Below are 7,311 nucleotides of genomic sequence, written 5' to 3' on the forward strand. Positions count from 1 at the left end.
TCGTATGTCACACAGAGACAGTGAATGATCAAAAATAAAACAACTGATGGCATTCTTAGATACACACAACCCTAAAGGTGTTTGAAAAGATGATAATCGCTTCAGGAAGGGAAGAGATGTACTAAACAAAAGAAATAATTCATTATTTGCAAAGGTGTACTTTGTATAAAATGGAAACAAAGAAATGCATGAGGAAGAACCCTAATTAGTTTAAAGGTCAATCAGAGGAGTATAACTAAGTGTGATTATGCACGACTAAAGCATTTATACTGACAAAACAACAAGAAATCAACAAAAATAAAAGACTGACAAATGTAAAAACTAGTAGATGCATATGTAATCAGGTGATTCTCAAAACAATGTGACCATCAAGGAACATCTGTCAGGTCATCATGCTACTGATCAAATCTAAGGGTCACATAGGACAAGTGTCATCTTATAATGCTTGTCTTTTATGAAATCCAAGTTATGAAATGTAGGCAACATCATACTGCCTGTCCTACAATGAATGAAATCTGGTTAAGTACAAAAATTACTATTTGGTGTGTTCAGCCAAGGCCGGACAAACCATATGGGCAACAGCGAAAAACGTAGGAGAAATGACTAAAACCATGTTTTGCATCCTTTGCTATCTAGCAGAAAATCTAGTTTTGTGGAAGTGGGTGTGGCCAATACACAAGTGATGCAAAAATCACCAGCAAAGAAGATATACTGTAGAACATCTTAGGTGTGCTCTTGCTGTGTCGTGGTTCTAATTCCATGCTTTCGTTCTTTTTAAACTGTAGCTACAAAACAGGTAAACAAAACTGTTTCTGTGTTTAAAAAGAACGAAAGCATGGAATACTGTAGAAGAATAACAAAAACAAAAGATCTGTTCGCTGCCCTTCTGGCTTGAAACCCTAATAACTGATCTCCTACACTGATACTAATCTGTGTTCCTGTTGGTACAAAAGCAAACTCAGTGAAATGAGCTGAAAAGGAAAAGCCACACATTCCAGGTTAACATGCAAGCTTAAATCAGGCTCAACTCAGGCACAAGTTTCTAATCTTCAAAAGGTGGTTTTCTAAAGGGCGTAATGAGAGAGGCCACAATAGAAAAACAAACCATTTATTTTCCTCCCCTGGAGAGTAAGTGGAACCACATGGACCAATGCTGAGCCAAATCCCAACATCTGGACAAGGGAGAATCAAAGTCAACTGGTGCTGAGGACCCCAGCGAACCGCAGCAACTCTGCCTACCCTCACAGAATTTTATTCAATAGAAAAACCGGTTGGAACTGTGTTCTTCTGAGTTTCCTCTCGCCTTTTTTCTGGATAATTACTAATCAAAAAGAGGCTTTGAGCAGATCTCTGGGCACGGTCCACAGCAGTAATCTTTGGCAGATGGGGACTTGATTTAGATGGAAGCAGTCACAGCAAACCATTGCAAATTCCTGTGAAACAGTTTATGTGATATTGGGTAGAGGTCGCAGACAGTATCATCCTGGGGACAAGTGTGTGTGTGTGTGTGTGTGTGTGCATTTCTATCCTGGTGGGGTCCATGATAGATGAGATGAGATCTGACTCAGTGACATGGGAGACGGATTTAATGCGACATGACTGCAGTTGCTTTCAAAATCATCAGATATGTATCAGAATCAGTACCACATATGAAAGTGACATGGATCGGATTAGAAAAAATCGTATCTGTGCTGTTCAGACTGTCATAAAAAAATCAGATAAGGGTCGCATGTGCGAAAAAAAAAACTGGATTTGATGCGCTTTTGCCTGCAGTGTGAACATAGTCATAGTTGGAATGCTCTGCGTTTCCGTTTCCATAGCAACACCAGCAATCTGCATCAGCTCTGTTTCTCCACATATTTTATTTGGGTTTTCACCTATTATGTTTTTTCATGTTGGGTTCTGGATGTTTAGAGACTCGAGGACTTTGTTTTAGCTGAGCAGGTGTTAGTTTTAATAATTTATGTTCATAGCAGTCATGTGACACTAAAGTAACGCTGTAAACCATTTATCATAAATACACACTTAGCACTTACATTAGACACCAAGGAAAAATCATCACGTATGCCATTTAAAACAAATATTACTGCTTTTGCCAAGTGTGACAAGAGTACAAGATGTTACAATGTATAGTAGGGATGTACATAGTTAACCGGTTAATTCCCGTTAATGTTGTAACCGGGTAAAATTGTTTTTTGTCAGCGTAATTATTTAGTTCAATGTAAGAAAACGTGTTTTTTAACCATGTCCTCCAGAATGCGCTTATGAGCACACAATTGCCAGCAGCGCTGTGTATTTGCACAACAAGTTCTGAGTCTGAGATAATCCAGCTGTCATCCCACTCTCTCTTTCCTTTTTGTTCATAAATGTAATGAGTGTGGGAGCAGAAGTGCGTCAGAATTATTTATATACCATATTTTCCAGGCTATAAGTCACACTTTTTTTCATAGTCTGGCTGGTCCTGCGACTTATATACCAAAGTGACTTATATACCAAATTATGTATACCACGCTGCTGTGGGCTGGCTCCGGACCAGGAATAAGCTCCTCTGTCCCGCCATCACCTGCTGGAGACCGTGGCATGCTGCTGCGGGCCGGCTTCGGTCCAGGTGTCAGCTCCTCTGTCCCGCCATCACCTGCTTGAGCCTGTGGCGAGCTGCTGCGGGCTGGCTCCGACCCAGGAATGCGCTCCCCTGTCCTGCTGTGAGGGTTTTAAACACCGCCATCCTCTGCAGGAGAACGTGGTGCGCTGCTGCGCCCTGGTTGTTTATTCTGTTATTGTTACCGGTACTTGTCTTGCAATGTGAAATGCTTGGTCTTAGACTTTGTGAGAAAAATAATAAAATTTCCCCCCAAAATGCGACTTCTGTAGTCCAGTGCAACTTATATGTTTTTTTCTTCTTCATTATAGATTTTATGGCTGGTGCGACTTATAGTCCGAAAAATACGGTATATATATTAAAAAAAAAAGAGTATACAGGAAAAAGCGTTATTTATAGAGCAAAGCCACATGTTTGTGTCAGTCGGAGGGGGTGGTTGTTGTTGGTTGGTTCTGGTTAACCGGGTATTAACCGTTAAGGGCGCCAATTGCCGGTTTAATAAATTTTGGAAAACGTGCATCCCTAATGTATGGTCACATCAATAAAGTCATTACTTTTTCATATGTATTATGTTAGCAGTCGTAAAGAAGTATAAGGACAGCAGGTTGATTCAGGGTGGAATCGTCATTTGACGCTATGGTTTTTCGTGTTTTTTCTCACCGCTGTGCTTTAAATTACTACACCACTTTTTCGTCATTTACCTCTGCCGTGATTCGTGAGGGCGCAGTCTGCCCTTGCTTCCATGCTCATCTCACTACTCAGCTGTCTTTTCCTCCCTCCTCTGTCTGCCTCTCCCCCCGACATGCATGCACACTGTTGCCGCAATCAGCATCACTGGAAAGCCAAGACTGTTACAAATCGAGCCCACAACGGAGCTCCTAAGTCCTGGAGCGCTTTATAAACATTGTACAGACACATGTGTAATGAAAAACCCACAAAATCTAAGCTGCTTACCGTGGCAGGACGAGTGACGCTGAGCTTTTGACAGGATGTCTGGAGCGGTTGACGATGAAAAAGGACGGTTAGCTCTGGCTGCTAGTTAGCGCGCTGCTAACAGCAACAGCGGCTGTCCTCTTATCTTGGACATTTCGGCGTTGCAGCCCTAATACAGGACCCAGGATTTTCATAGATTAATAAAAATGTCCAGGTTTTAATGTTTATCGCAGCGTTTCTCTCATCAGCAGCTGCGTGATCACTGGGTCTGAGCTGTTCGTAGATTAAGCAGACAGTGTGGCGCTGCTATTTACAAAGCATCGCAGCGATCCTGTAGCAATGAGCCCATCCATGGCTCATTAGTTTCTGTTAATGGCAGCTATAATGTTCCAGGTTATGATAAATAAAACTCATTGAGGAGTTCAATAGCCATTTATCGCCTCTCAGCACATTGGCGTAACACAAGCCAAACAGAACGGCAGCTACCCAAAATCCCAAATCAGCATCATGCGGAATGTGTTGTGGTTACATTTTTGCACATATTACTGCTAAAGGGGCACTGTTTTAAATAAAAAGGTTTAAGTTAGTTATTTAGAAATAAGGTGCAACTGATTGACATTTTTATGCACAAGTCAATGATTGGAATAGCAGGATTTTTAGGAAAGTGCTCAAAATTCACAAAGGTTGTTGCACATAAAATGAGCTATAATTCCATTAGAAGGATTCATTGCACAAAAACTAGAGACCTTGATTCAGAATATAAGATGAATGATGAAATATTGATGGGTTCGAGGAAGAGGGATCCCATCACCTCGATTGTGGCCTTGCTGCACTTGCTGCTTGTTTATATTAAGGTTCAAGATAAGGTGCTTTTACTGGCAATTAATGCTCTACATGTCCTTGCCCCGCAGTATCGTTCTGAGTTTTTAGTTGCTCACTCTCCATCTCGGTCCCTGAGGTCGGCTGACCACCAACCTGGAGGTGCCATTAAAGAAGCAGAAGCTCAGGGATAGCAGAGCTTTCCCTGTAGCAGCCCCAAGGTTGTGAAATGCACTGGTAATTCAGGTTAGAAGTGCTTCCTTATTGGGTTTTAAATCACTTTTAAATACTTATATGTTTTCAGTCACTTTTAATTTAGTTTGAATTATTGTTTTTTTTATGTCGTGTTTTATGGCCTTTTGTTGGGATATGATAATACCCCATAGATGTGTCAGGATATATCCAAACAACAAACCATGGGTCACAAAAGCAGTAAGATTGTGTATAAAGGAGAAAAATGAGGCTTTCAAACAGGGGTCAGTGGCTGAATTACAGAGGGCCAACATACTGTTAAATAGAGAAATTACAAAGGCTAAACATGAATATAGGAGACAGTTGGAGGACAAAATGGCAGCAAATAAACTTGGTTCGGCATGGACTAGCATGAAAATTATTGCAGGACATGGCTCTGAGGCACAGTACACAACCTAGCCTAGTGAACTAGACCAAATTCTTGCTTTGCAAAGAATGGTCTAGGCATGCTCCATTGGAACCTCAGCAGCTCCTACCAGGACTCTGGCTGGCCAATCACAGCTCTCTAGAGGGGTTTCAAACACATAAAGAGCTGTGATTGGTCCATAATGGTGGGCCAATCATAGTGCTCTATCTGCTTAGTGAACAAATCACAGAGCTTTATCCACTTTGTGGGCCAATCAGGGCACTCTATATGCCTGGTGGGTGGGATGATGCAACAGAGTGAAACAAGAGTATGTCACATTCATTGTCCAGTAGCATGCGGAGAAAGACAACGGTAGAACCCGCCCCACAACCGAGAGCCGTCAATGGAGCATGGCCAGACTAAATAATATATTTATTTAGTCTGGCTTGCCAGCCTATACACAACCATCTGTCTAGACCCTTTTAACACTGACAGGGAACTAGCTAATGCCCTGAACAGTTTTTATTTTCGGTTTGACGTTCTGAATTTTAGCGGGGAACGGGAAATCCTGAGGGAGAAATGTAAGGATAGTGAGCATTTTAAAGTTGACATGGAGGACATAGGTAGGGCTATCAGGACAGTTGGAATAAACAAGAGCCGAGGACCAGATGACATTTGTGGCCGCTTACTTAAATTCTGTGCATACCAGCTGACACCTATACTGCACCACATTTTCAATGAATCCTTACGGTTACAAAAGGTCCCTAAACTATGGAAGGATGCAGAAATTGTACCGATTCCTAAGGTGAGACATCCAGGTATTTTAAACGATTTCCGCCCTGTTGCTCTAACTTCAATTTTAATGAAAATCTTTGAAAAACTGGTTAGAAGCGAGCTTTTAAAGCAGACACAGTGACTGCTGGATCCTCTACAGTTTGCATATCAGACTGGGAGGGGTGTGGAGGATGCAACGGTCACTCTGTTAGATATGCTTTTTCATCATCTGGACCTAGTAGGAACTCATGCTCGACTCCTCTTTGTGGACTTTTCGTCCGCTTTCAATACAATCCAGCCTCATTTTTTGGTTAATAGGCTAGAGGAACAGTTTCACCTGAGTAAAAGCGTGCTTGGGTGGATACTAGATTTTATGAGCAACAGAACACAGAAGGTCAGAGTGAATAGTACCCTGTCGGAAAAGAGAACTGTGTCTACCGGATCTCCCCAGGGCTGTGTTTTGTCCCCCTTGTTGTATATTTTATACACTAACATGTGCCAAAGCAAACATGAGAGAAGGACAAGGAAAATTTTTGGTTGTTTGTATTGTGCATTTTCCAGCTGACAAAAGACTACATTGACCAGCTCCCAAAGTTGTCGGAATCTAAGAGCCTTCCAAGCTACGTCAAAAGCACTGATGACTTTGTTCCACCAAAAGAGCTGATGGAAGAAAGCAGTTCCGACAGTTCTGTTACTTCTTCTGCTCTGGTTACACGTCCAAAAAAGAAGAGCAAACCTCAAAAAACTTGCAATACTGCCAAACCGATTATTTCTTACTCTGACAAAAACTCCTTAAGCACAGCAAATAAAGAGAACAAAAATATGGAACAGGTGCTTGAATCTGAGATTTTTTCAAGCTGCTTGGACAACACTGATGATGCCTATGTCCCATCAAAGGAGCTGATGGACCAAAGCAGTTCTGATAGTTCTGTTACTGCTTCTGCTCTGGTTGCACACACAAAAAAGAAGAGCAAACCCCAGAAGACTTACAAAAGAGCCAGGCAGACTGTTACTTACTTGGACAAAAAGTCTATGAGCACACCTAATAATGAGGACACAAACACAAAAAATGTGTTTGTCGCAAAGATGGAAAAAAAGGAGGATGGTGAAAGAATGTACAGCAAGAAGCATTATTGTCTTTATTATCCAGTTCGTTGCCGTAAAAACACAGTTCTGAACTGTCTGTTGCAAAAGCCATGGGGATTCCTTCTTCCATCTCAGGAACATTGCTAAGCTAAGTCTAAGCTAAGCTTTTTTCTTTTCTTCTTTTAAACGTATTTTTAATATACATTTTGAAATAGTTTTATACTTAAAACATTTTTTGTTTTGTTTTTGTTCTTGTGAAGCGCCTCGTGATTTTTATCTTGAGAGGTGCTATATAAAATTTCGTCTTCTTCTTCTTCTCCCCATGCATGGATGAAGATAGTATGTTCTCAACGAGCATGGATAGATTTAGCAGGTTCTCCCCATGCTTGGCTTTAGATTCCATATGTTCTTCCCATGCATGTATAGTGTTAGCATGTTTTCCCTATATATGTATGAAGTTAGCATTACCTCCCGATGTGTTAAGCAGAGCCCAAATAGATAC

The sequence above is a fragment of the Nothobranchius furzeri genome, chromosome 10, assembly GCF_043380555.1.
Source record: "Nothobranchius furzeri strain GRZ-AD chromosome 10, NfurGRZ-RIMD1, whole genome shotgun sequence".
Taxonomy (NCBI): Eukaryota; Metazoa; Chordata; class Actinopteri; order Cyprinodontiformes; family Nothobranchiidae; genus Nothobranchius; species Nothobranchius furzeri.